This window comes from Cygnus atratus, unplaced genomic scaffold, assembly GCF_013377495.2.
Source record: "Cygnus atratus isolate AKBS03 ecotype Queensland, Australia unplaced genomic scaffold, CAtr_DNAZoo_HiC_assembly HiC_scaffold_78, whole genome shotgun sequence".
Classification (NCBI taxonomy): domain Eukaryota; kingdom Metazoa; phylum Chordata; class Aves; order Anseriformes; family Anatidae; genus Cygnus; species Cygnus atratus.
Genome location: NW_026110203.1, coordinates 2,756 through 15,060, shown reverse-complemented (window position 1 = coordinate 15,060; position 12,305 = coordinate 2,756). Strand labels below are relative to the sequence as shown.

The window sequence follows — 12,305 nt, the reverse complement described above, 5'->3', positions numbered from 1 at the left end:
TGTTTCTAGAAGCAACAATCCCCAGGCTTTTGCTTCAGCTTTCAATATTGAAAGCTTCTCTCCTCTACAACCCCTTTCTCAGGAACCAGGCAGCATTCAAGTGACCTGCTTTGCTCCGATTCTAAAGACTATCACAGTCCACCTTGCCTGTGGCACCTGATAAACAGAAGAGAAAGCAACCACAGCAGCAAAAGCCACAGCACCCGTAGGTCAGTTACTCTCATCCCCTCCTTTACCTCAGCAGCTTACCTACCCCACAGAGCAGATGCTTCCATCTGGTCTCTTTAGCCACTTACAGCACCTCGAAAAGGCAAACTGGAATTTTACTCTATTTGATGTAGTAAAGTAACTGCAGTGACAACCGCACCCCAAAAGCAACTGCTGCATCTCTTCATCGCCCACCAGAGTCACTCCAGAGGCAGCTCGGGTCATGACATTCCGTATCGCACACTGCGTTTCCGCCTGAACAAAGAAAAACACAGAAGATAAACATTCAGCTGCCAGCATTAGCACCCATCCCTCAACAACAGAAGTGACTCCATATTTCATTTTATCCTTTTAAAACAGCAGTCCACTTGCCTCTGTACCTGGAAATTAGATCCAAGCTCAAAAGGAGTAGACAGCATCACCCATGCCACCTGGCAACACAAAAGGACAAAATGACCACTGTGCTTGCAAGCAACCACCTGCCACACCACTCCTCTGGCCCAAACAGCCTCACCTCAGACCCTCAGAGGGAAGCACCTGAACGTCTTTCCCTTTGCTTCCGATAAGGGATGACCTCGCTGACAACACTCTCACCTTCCCTCACTGCTCCGTGACATGGGGATTTCCCTGTCCAAGACTGCACTAGGCACCCGCAGAGACAAGAGAAAAGCACACCCTGAGGTGAAGGGAATGACGACACAGACTCCAAGACTAGTCAAGAAATGGAGACCCTTTATTGTCCCAATGCCAGATCTTATATAGTTTTTCTGAGCCCCTACACACAGCTGCACATGGCTGGCAAACAGTTACAGACTTCTGATTGGTGCATTCCTTTTGATCACACATAGCCTGCTATAGGCCCGTCCGAGCCTAACAACTCCTCCTTATTGGTTCCCACTTTCTCTTCTTCTAGCCTGGTTACCACTCTATGCCTCTGAGTAACCTTCTTCTTAACCCTTAGTGCATCACCATATCATTCAGCTCCAGTTTGTCACCGAACAGGTGACATAATTCCCCCTTTTTTGTTTCTACAAGGGGAATTGTGTGCAACGAACAATTAATCATTTTTTTTGCAATCATTGCAGCAGGCATGGTGTAACTATTATAATTGCAACAAACGCGATAAACAAAATAATCATTATCTTTTACTGTCTCAAGTACTTAAATTTGTTGCTACAGGACTACCACATCAAGCAAGGAAAGGACAGCCCTTTTGTTTAGGGCTGAGGCTGTTCAGCAAGGTCACATAATTTGAGACTGCCGAAATACTTCAGCAATCCTTTGGTCCCAGTAGCTGTAAAACAGCCAAGTAGAAAGAAACTTCCCTCCTAAAAAAAGTGTGTGGGGAAAGGGGGGAGAGAATTGTCACCAGAAGAGTGTCTTTTAAACACTATCTGCTACACACCACAAAAGTCTTTGTTATAAAATACACCTTTTCATACAAAAGACATCTTGCAAAACCATTTGATTGCCCCACGATGCTGAACGTTTGTGTGAGCCTCTCTTCTTTTCTAAATATTATTCAGCCCAGGCACTTTCAGTCTGAGTGGCTTTGTCTCTCATACATGGAACAGCTTGGCCATGATTATCACGAGGCCACTGTCCAGCAAGATAGGGAGCAGCAAGTGTGTCCAACGAGGAAGTCCGGTGAATAATACTGGAAGGGCTTGATTGAAGGTGGTCTTAACTTGTCAGCTCTGCAGGTCCGGCGAGCCAGGGCTCTTCCTCTCCAGTGAGCTCCTGCCTTGCTCCGGGGACTGCCACTGGTGCCAGACCCTGCCCACCGCCATGGCGCTGCCCTCCGGCAGTGGGGAGGAGCAAGGTGAGGGCCCGCAGCCCAGCAGCGTTTGTATCCCCACTTGATGCTGCCTCCCACACTATCTCCCCCCTTGTTCCCAAGTCTTTACATCGAACACAGCTGAGACCGTCAAGGGGACCCCTTGTTTTTGCAGAAAACTTCGATAGTAGCTTTATTTTAAATGGGTCATATTTTACACCCCTTTTTATTAATAATTGCGTTAATAATTTTACTATTGCCTCTTCTGCTGCTGAGATACTGGCTCCCATTGTGAATGCCCAGCTGCTCACCTGTCCTTCAGGTGATGTCCCACAGTTGAAGCTGCAGTCCAGCTGCAAGCTTGATTCATTCGGCTGGGTTCCCTCCGGACGCTCATACAGCACTGCTCTACCCCTTATCACGTTGGGGTCACTATTTGAAGGGAATGACAACACAGACTCCAAGATAGTCGAGAAATGGAGAAACTTTATTGTGCCAATGCCAGATCTTATATAGTTTTTCTGGGCCCCTACACACGCTGCACATGGCTGGCAAACAGTTACAGACTTCTGATTGGTGCATTCCTTTTGATCACGCATAGCCCTCTATAGGCCATCCGAGCCTAACAACTCCTCCTTATTGGTTCCCACTTTCTCTTATTCTAGCCTGGTTACCACTGTATGCCTCTGAGTAACCCTAACCCTAACCTACCCTAACCCTAACCCCAACCCTAACCCTAACCCCAACCCTAACCCTAACCCAAACCCTAACCCTAACACTAACCCTAAACCCTAACCCTAAACCCTAACCCTAACCCTAACACTAACCTTAAACCCTAACCCTAACCCTAACCCTAAAAGTTAACCCTAACCCTAACCCGAACTCTAACCCTAAACCCTAACCCTAACCCTAACCCTAACCCTAAACCCTAACCCTAACCCCAACCCAAAGCCTAGGCCTAGGCCTAGGCCTAGGCCAAAACTTAGGCTTAGGCCTAACAGTAGGTCTATGCCTAGGCCTAGGCCTAACATTAGGCCTAAACCTAGGCCTAAAAATCCTAACCCTAAACCCTAAACCCTAAACCTAACCCTAACCCTAACCCTAGGCTTAGGCCTAAACGTAGGTCTAACCCTAGGCCTAGGCCTAACACTAGGCATAAACCTAGGCCTAAAAACCCTAACCCTAACCCCTAACCCTAACCCTAACCCTAAACCCTAACCCTAACCCTAACCCAACCATAACCCCCTAACCCTAACGCCCTAACCGTAACGCCCTAACCCTAGCCCTAGCCCTAACCCTAACCCTAATGACCCTAACCCTAATGACCCTAACCCTAACCCTAACCCGAACCCTAATCCAATATGGCCTCCCGGAAGCCCAGTGCCCGAGAACTACATCTCCCGGCATGCTCGGGGCAACCAGCATGGCCTCCCGGAAGTCCAGTGCCCGAGAACTACATCTCCCGGCATTCCCCGGACTCCCAACATGGCCGCCCGGTACGCGGTTTCTCGAGAACTACACCTCCCGACATGCAATGGGAAGACAACATGGCCTCCCGGAAACCCAGTGCCCAAGAACTACATTTCCCAGCACTCCCCGGAAAATTGAGCCTCACTGCTTGCCGTAGGACGCCATTATTTGCTCTTACATTACTCCTTCCGTTTTGTGTTTATGGAGGTTTTCCCCCGTTTTGGGGGTTTCCCATCAGTTTTGGGTTTTAACCTCTCCATTTCAGGGTTCTTCCCCACAATTTTGGGGTTCCTTCCCCTAATTTGGGGCTTCGCAGTTTCGGGGTTCCCCCTCCATTTTGGGGATTCCCCCCCAATTCCAAGCCCCCCACAATTTTGGGGTCCCCCACCATCCTTTTTTGGCCTGCCGCCCTAATATAAAGGTTCTTTCCCCCAATGTTGGGCTTCTCACCACATTTTGGAGGTTCCTTAATTTGGGGCTTCGCCCCCCGAGTTCTGGGGCTTTAACCCCAATTTTGGGGGTCCCCCCAATTTTAGAGTCCCCCACCATCCTTTTTTGGGTTTCCCCCTAATATTAGAGTTCTTCCACCGGATTTTGGGGGACCCCACAATTTGGAGGTTCCTTCCCCTAATTTGGGGCTTCGACCCCTCAATTTTGGGGGGGGGGCCCACCTATTTTGGCCTTCCGCCATAATATTAGGCCTAACCCCTACCAACGCTCACCCCTAACCCTATCTAAGGCCCCCACCTATCTAATCCTAACCCCTGAACCTAACCCTAAAAACCCTAGAAACCCTTACAGCCCTAACCCAATAAAATTTAACACACTAAACCCCTAAAGACCTATGCCTAAAATCCCTAACCCAAAAAATTAAGACCCTCAAAACCCTAACCCTGGAGACCTTAACCTGAAAAAAAAAATTAAAACCTTAAAACCCTAACCCTAAATACCTGACCACAAATAAAACCCTAAGACCCTAACCCTAAAAACCCTATCAACACTAAAGCCCAAAAAACTCTAAAGCCCTAACACACTAACCCCCAAACCCTATTACAATTCCAGCCCTAACCACCTTAAAATCCTAACCCTAAACCCTGAAAACCCTAACCCTGAAACCCAACCCTAGTGCCTTAGCCCTAAAACCTTAAAACCCTAACACCTTGTTAGAAACACTCTGTAACCAATAACATAGGCTCAGGCAAGGATCTCAATGAAGTAGCATTTTTATTCACGATTGCAACGGCAGGCATCCCACAAGCCACCGACTAGTTCCCGCCACCTACTAGGTCCCGCCGGGGGTCACCGGGGTAGGTCCTCCGGAGCGACCGGGGCTTCGCCAGGGGTCACCGGGGTGGGTCCTCCAGGGAGACCGGGGATCCGCCAGGGGCCACCGGGGTGGGTCCTCCGGGGCGCCCGGGGGTCTGCCGGGGGTAAGCAGGGTGGGTCCTTCGGGGCTCCCAGGGGCCCGCCGGGGGTCACCAGGGTGGGTCCTCCGGGGCGCCCGGGGGTCCGCCCGGGGTCACCTGGGTGGGTCCTCCAGGGTGCCTACGGGTCCGCTGGGGGTCACTGGGGTGGGTCCTCCGGGGCGCCCGTGGGCCCGCCGGGGGTCACAGGGGTGGGTCCTCCGGGGTGCCCAGGGGCCCCCGGGGGTCACCGGGGTGCGTCCTCCAGGGCAACTGGGGGCCCGCCGGGGGTCACCAGGGTGGGTCCTCTGGGGCGGCCGGGGGCCCGACGGGGGTCACCGGGGTGGATCCTCCGCGGCGACCAGGGGCCAGCCGGGGCTCACCGGGGTGGGTCCTGCCGGGTGCCCGGAGGCCCGGCGGGGATCACTGAGGTGGGTCCTCCAGGGCGCCCGTGGGTCCGCCGGGGGTCACCGGGGTGGGTCCTCCGGGGCACCCGTGGGCCCACCGGGGATCAGCCTGGTGGGTCCTCTGGGGCAACCGGGGGCGCACCGGGGGTCACCGGGGTGGGATCTCTGGGGCGCAGGGGGGTCTGCCGGGGGTCATCGGGGTGGGTCCTCCGGGGCGTCTGGGGGGCCTGCCGGGGGTCACTGGGGGGGGTCCTTCGGGGCGCCTGGGGGTCCGCCAGGGATCACCAGAGTGGGTCCTCCGGGGCGCCCGTGGGCCCGCGGGGGGTCACCACGGTGTGTCCCTCTGGGGCGCACAGGGGCCCGCCGGGGGTCACAGGGGTGGGTCCTCCGGGGCGCCTGGGTACCCGCCAGGGGTCACCAGGGTGGGTCCTCCGGGGCGCCTGGGTGCTGCCGGGGGTCACCGCGGTGGGTCCACCGGGGTGCCCGGGGGCCCGCCGGGGGTCCCCGGGGTGGGTCCTCCGGAGTGCCCGGGTGTCCGCCAGGGGTCACCGGGGTGGTTCCTCCAGGGTGCCCGGGGGCCCGCCGGGGGTCACCGGGGTGGTTCCTCCAGCACGCCCGGGGGTCCACAGGGGGTCACCGGGGTGGGTCCTGCGGGGAGCCCGGGTGTCCACTAGGCTTCACCGGGGTGGGTCCTCCGTGGTGACCGTGGGCCCGACGGTGGTCACCAGGTGCGTCCTCCGGGGCGACCCGAGGACCGCCGGGGGTTACCGGGGTCGGTCCTCCGCAGCGCCGTGAGGCCCACCAGGGATCACCGGGGTGGCTCCTCCGGGGCCCCCGGGGATCCTTCGGGGGTCACTGGGGTGGGTCCTCCAGGGCGCCCAGGAGCCTGCTGGGGGTCACCAGTGTGGGTCCTCCGGGGCGCCCGGGGGCCTGCCGGGGGTCAACGGAGTGGGTTCTCATGGGCGCCCTGGGGCCCGCCGGGGGGTCACTGGGGTGGTTCCTCCGTGGAGCCCGGGTGTCCACTGGGGTTCACCGGGGTGGGTCCTCCGGGGCACCGGGCGGTCTGCCGGGGGTCACCGGGGTGGGTCCTCCGGGGCGACCGGGGGCCGTCGGGGCTTACCGGGCTGGGTCCAACGGGGCGCCCGGAGTGATTACACTGTGATTTACTTACACTGTGATTTCCACCCAATTGCTCTAAGGAGTGTGGTTGTCTGCATTTTACAAGTTTGTCTGTTAAGCTTTCTTATCGCTGCAAGCATATCTCAATACCACCTTCCTTCCCTCTAAATGATGTAACTCTGTGCAAAAACATTTTTATTCCCACAACCTTGATCCCCTTACCTGAAAATCCTTATTCCCTTTACCCTTAACAACTCTAACCACAACCCTAACCCTTCACATCAACTCCCCATCGCTAATGACACTGACTAATGATCCAAACCTCAAACTGCCCCTAACCCCAGACAGCCAACAAAGAAACAAGCACAAAGCTGAAAACTACAGAAAAGGCAAAACCCTGGATACAGGGCCCAAATCACAAACACGCGACCAAAACGCTACAGAAAACCCCAGACACAGGCCCCAAGCACTACAGCTAGGCCCCAAAAGCCTAAACATATGCCAAAAAAAGTATTAATGCAGGTGCCAAATGCTACAGACAGGCCCAAAAGCGCAGGCCCCCAGAGGAGGAGGAGGAGAACCGGCGGTGAGAGTATTTGTATCCCATATTTGCCCCAGAGGACAACCCCCGGTGACAGTATTTGAGAACTACATGTGTCCCAGTGTAGAGCTCCTGGTGACAGACTGTGGAACACCCTCCCAAGTGCCCCAGGCGACCACCCCCTCTGACAGTGTAGGCACTCCCGGATGCCTCAGTGCCCAGCCTCTGGTGACCTCTGGCGTAAAGGGGGTGCTCCGATGGAAAACTGCCTGGTGACATCCTTTGGGACACCCAGGTGCCCCGGAGGACAACCTGCTGTGACACTATATCAGGCGCCTCGGAGGACACATGCCGGTGACCCCCGACGGGTCGCCCGGGCGCCCCAGAGGACCCACAACGGTGACCCACAGCGGGCCCACGGGCACCGCGGAGGACCCATCCCGATGACAACCGACACGCCGCTGGGCTCCCCGGACGACCCACCCCGGTGACCCCCCGGTGGACCCCCTGCGGCCCCGGAGGACCCACCCCGGTGACCCCCAACAGACCCCTGTCACCCCGGAGGACCAACCCCGGTTACCCCCGGTGGGCACTCGGGCGCCCCGGAGGAACCACCCCAGTGACCCCCGGCGGGCCCTCAGGGGCCCTGGAGGACCCACCCTGGTGACCCCCGGCAGGCCCCCGGGACCCCGGAGGACCAACCCCGGTGACCACCGGCGGACCCCAGGGCGCCCAAGATGACCAACCCCGGTGACTACCGGCGGGCCCCCAGGCGCCCTGGAGGACCCATCCCGGTCACCCCCGACAGGCACCCGGGCGCCCTAATGGACCCAACCCGGTGACCCCCGGTGGGCCCCCGGGCGCCCTGGAGGACCCACCCCGGTGACCCCTGGCGGGCCCCCGGGCGCCCTGGAGGACCCACCCCGGTGACCCCCGACGGGCCCCCGGGCACCCCGGAGGACCCTCCCCGGTGACCCCCAGCAGGTGCACGGGCGCCCCATAGGACCCACCCAAGTGACGCACAGCGCGCCTCCGGGCGTCCCAGAGGACTAACCCCGGTGACACCGTGCAGAGCCCCGGGCGCCCAGGAGGACCCACCCCGGGGACTCCAAGCGGGCCCACGGGCGCCCTGGAGGAGCCACCCCGGTGACTACTGGCGGGCCCCCGGGAGCCCTGGAGGACCCATCCCCGTCACCCCCGACAGGCCCCCGGGTGCCCTGGAGGACCCATCCTGGTGGCACCTGGTGGACACCCGGGCGCCCTGGATGTCCCGCGCTGGTGACCCCCGATGGGCCACCGGGCGCTCCGGTGGACCCACCCCGGTAACCCCCGGCGGCCCCCGAGCGCCCTGGAAGTCTCACCCCGGTGACCCACAACGGGCCCCCGGGTGCCCTGGAGGACCCTCCCCGGTGACCCACGGCAGGTGCACGGGCGCCCCGGACGACCCACCCCGGTGACGCCCAATGGGTCCTTGGGCGCCCCGGAGGACCAACCCCGGTGACCCCCGGCGGGCCCTCAGGCGCCCCGGAGAACTCAGCCCAGTCACCCCCGGCGGGCACCCGGGCGCCCCGGAGGACCCACTGCGGTGACCTGCGGCGGACCCCCCGGCACCCCGGAGGATCCACCCCGGTCACCCTCGGCGGGCCCCCGGGTGCCCCAGAGGACAAACCCCAGTGACCCCTGGCGGAACCCCGGGCACCCCAGAGGACCCCCTCCGGTGTCCTGTGGCGGTATGCCAGGGGCCCCGGAGGACCTACCCTGGTGACCTGCAGAGGGCCCCGGGTCGCCCCGGAGGACCCACCCCGGTGACCCCCGGTGGGCCCCTGGGCGCCCTGGAACACCCATCCCGGTGACCCCCAGCGTGCCCAGGGGCACCCCAGACGACCCACCCCGGTGACCCCCGGCGGCCCCGGAGGACCCACCCTGGTGACCCCCGGTGGGCACCCAGGCGCCACGGAGGACCCAATCCGGTGACCCCCGGCGGAACCCCAGGCGCCCCAGAGGACCCATCCCGGTGTCCCCCGGCGGGCCCCTGAGTTCCGTGGTAGACCCACCCCGGTGACCCTCGGTGGACCCCCGGGCGCCCCGGAGGACCCACTCCGATGACCCCCGGCGTGCCCACGGGCGCCCCAGAGAACCCACCCCGGTGACCCCCGGCGGGCCCCAGGGCGCCCCGGAGGACCCACCCCGGTGACCCCCGGCAGAACCCCGGGCCCCCCAGAGGACCCCCTCCGCTCTACCCCGGCGGTTCCCCGGGCGCCCCGAAGGACCCCCCATGGTGACCCCCGGTGGGTCCCCGGTCGCCCTGCAGGACCCACCCCGGTGACCCCCGGCGGGCCCCAGGACGCCCCGGAGGACCCACCCCGGTGACCCCAGGCGGAACCCCGGGCACCCCAGAGGACCCACCCCGGTGTCCCCCGGCGGTATCCCGGGTGCCCCGAAGGAACCCACCTGATGACCCGCAGACGGCCCCGGGACACCCCGGAGGACCCATCCCGGTGACCCCCGACGGGCTCCCGGATGCCCTGGAGGACCCATCCCGGTGACCCCCGGCGGGTGCACGGTCTCCCCGGAGGACCCATCCAGGTGGCCCACGGCTGACGTCTGGGCATCATGGAGGACCCACCCCGGTGACCCCCGGCGGGCCCCCGGTCGCCCTGGAGGACCCACCCCGGTGACCCCCGGCGGGCCCCCGGTCGCCCTGGAGGACCACCCCGGTGACCCCGGCCCCCGGTCGCCCTGGGACCACCCCGGTGACCCCGGCGGACCCCGGTCACCCCGGAGGACCCACCCCGGCGAGTACAGGACTACAGCTCCTTGCAGAGGTCTCAAGCACAGAGACCACAGCCAGAAAAAAAAAACACCCTCAGGTCCACAAAGGCCATGAATGCACAGCAGCCCCAGCAGGGCTAATCACAGACTTATCCTTTACAGCTGAAAAAGGTGACCCTGCTCAGCCTCTTCCTTAGACTGCCCTTATGCAGTCAAGGCCCTTGCCATGCATACTGAGGCTCTTTGTCAATCCTCTGGACAGTTACGCAAATGCCTTGATATATCTACAGATTAAAATAGAACCCCAGAAAAAGGAACCGTACCCCACCATTTCCCAAACACAAGTTAGCCGGCAACCCCTCCTAAACATACCTCTAGTACGTGAATTCCAAGCACTTCACATCTAGAAGGCTGCAAGCTCTAAAGACTCTACAGCCAGCCAAACCGCAGGCAAAAGCTCCAGAAATATAACAAAGCGTCCCTCACCCTGAAAAAGACTCCACCTTACCTGCCTACTGCTGCTCTTTTCAGATACATGCTTGCACAGGGAGCTTCCAGGATCCAGTTCTCCTAAACCCTGCTCCATCACTTCACCACCACACTTGGAACTTGGATAATAGTTGACATACAGGCCAAGACTCACAACAAGCCCCATCAATCTGTGAAAATCCTCAGGGACCTACAACACACAAGCTAACATTACCATCCTAGCCCTAAACATGCTCGAACAATTTCATCCCCTGAAGAAGAGCTGCACGCAATAAAGGCACCTACTCCTACTACACAGATTGCTCTCCTCTAAAAGACCCTCCTAGCCCCTACCTCGAAAAGGTGTGTGTTTCCAAGTAGAGACCGGTACGCATCAGTCCATAGACTCCAACCCACCTAAAGAACCCTGCAACTGACAGAAGGAAAAACAAAGCACTTACCCCTAAGAGCAGCCCAGGCACAATGAGCTCCCTCATGCCTTGCCTGGGGCTCATATACCATTTGGCCCCGCCCACCACCCAAACCCAATCACCTGGGAAAGGGGAGGGGCAAAAAACAACAAAGTAGACAGGCAGCAGGACAAGCACCAGCTGTGGTTTTTTTTTTTTTAATCTGGTTTTTAGCTCAACACCATGCAGAGAGTGCAGACAAGAGAACTGGGGTGTTTCTAGAAGCAACAATCCCCAGGCTTTTGCTTCAGCTTTGAATATTGAGAGGACACTATGACCAAGCAAGTAACTCATCTTTTTCAGCTGGCATTAAACTTTTCTTTCACATAGGAAGAAAAATCTAGGAGCATCACAGATTACACACCAAAACAGAAAAATCAATTCCATGAAATAACATCACTCACAGCAAAAATCACACACTTGAGTAGGCTATCTGAAAACCAAAAGCCTATGCTGATGGGTCAGCATTTCAGGAACTGGACCCCCTGACGCCCCTCAGCAACGCGGCAGGAGATGCACAATGCTGTCCCAAGTGCTTGCAAAGCCTGCCCGACAGACCAAACAGACTAACACAATCCACCCACCAACTCAGGGCCCACACTGCCATCCACTCACCCTCGTGTCTCTTTCCAGTTTCCAGCTTAGTCCATGCCCAGTGACCTGGCCTACAAGAAACAAAGAGAAGGTCATGCCCATGACGGACACGCAAACAGTACAGCTCCTTGCAGAGGTCTCAAGCACAGAGACCACAGCCAGAAAAAAAAAACACCCTCAGGTCCACAAAGGCCATGAATGCACAGCAGCCCCAGCAGGGCTAATCACAGACTTATCCTTTACAGCTGAAAAAGGTGACCCTGCTCAGCCTCTTCCTTAGACTGCCCTTATGCAGTCAAGGCCCTTGCCATGCATACTGAGGCTCTTTGTCAATCCTCTGGACAGTTACGCAAATGCCTTGATATATCTACAGATTAAAATAGAACCCCAGAAAAAGGAACCGTACCCCACCATTTCCCAAACACAAGTTAGCCGGCAACCCCTCCTAAACATACCTCTAGTACGTGAATTCCAAGCACTTCACATCTAGAAGGCTGCAAGCTCTAAAGACTCTACAGCCAGCCAAACCGCAGGCAAAAGCTCCAGAAATATAACAAAGCGTCCCTCACCCTGAAAAAGACTCCACCTTACCTGCCTACTGCTGCTCTTTTCAGATACATGCTTGCACAGGGAGCTTCCAGGATCCAGTTCTCCTAAACCCTGCTCCATCACTTCACCACCACACTTGGAACTTGGATAATAGTTGACATACAGGCCAAGACTCACAACAAGCCCCATCAATCTGTGAAAATCCTCAGGGACCTACAACACACAAGCTAACATTACCATCCTAGCCCTAAACATGCTCTAACAATTTCATCCCCTGAAGAAGAGCTGCACGCAATAAAGGCACCTACTCCTACTACACAGATTGCTCTCCTCTAAAAGACCCTCCTAGCCCCTACCTCGAAAAGGTGTGTGTTTCCAAGTAGAGACCGGTACGCATCAGTCCATAGACTCCAACCCACCTAAAGAACCCTGCAACTGACAGAAGGAAAAACAAAGCACTTACCCCTAAGAGCAGCCCAGGCACAATGAGCTCCCTCATGCCTTGCCTGGGGCTCATATACCATTTGG

The 12,305-nt window shown here is 58.3% G+C and overlaps 1 protein-coding gene across 3 annotated transcripts in view; it reads right to left on the bottom strand.

The window, feature by feature from the left end:
- Nucleotides 1–11,852, bottom strand: part of LOC118256732 (uncharacterized) — a 62,435-nt gene extending 50,583 nt beyond the window's left edge. Inside the window, exon 1 of one of the 3 annotated variants that reach the window (XM_050716998.1) lies at nt 11,820–11,852. The gene's annotated coding sequence lies outside the window, so the exon portion shown is untranslated. Of the gene's footprint in view, nt 1–10,204; nt 11,243–11,819 lie in introns of those variants that run through there. The other 2 variants (XM_035563947.2, XM_050716999.1) reach the window with 2 other exon arrangements.
- Nucleotides 11,853–12,305: the final 453 nt, after the last annotated feature.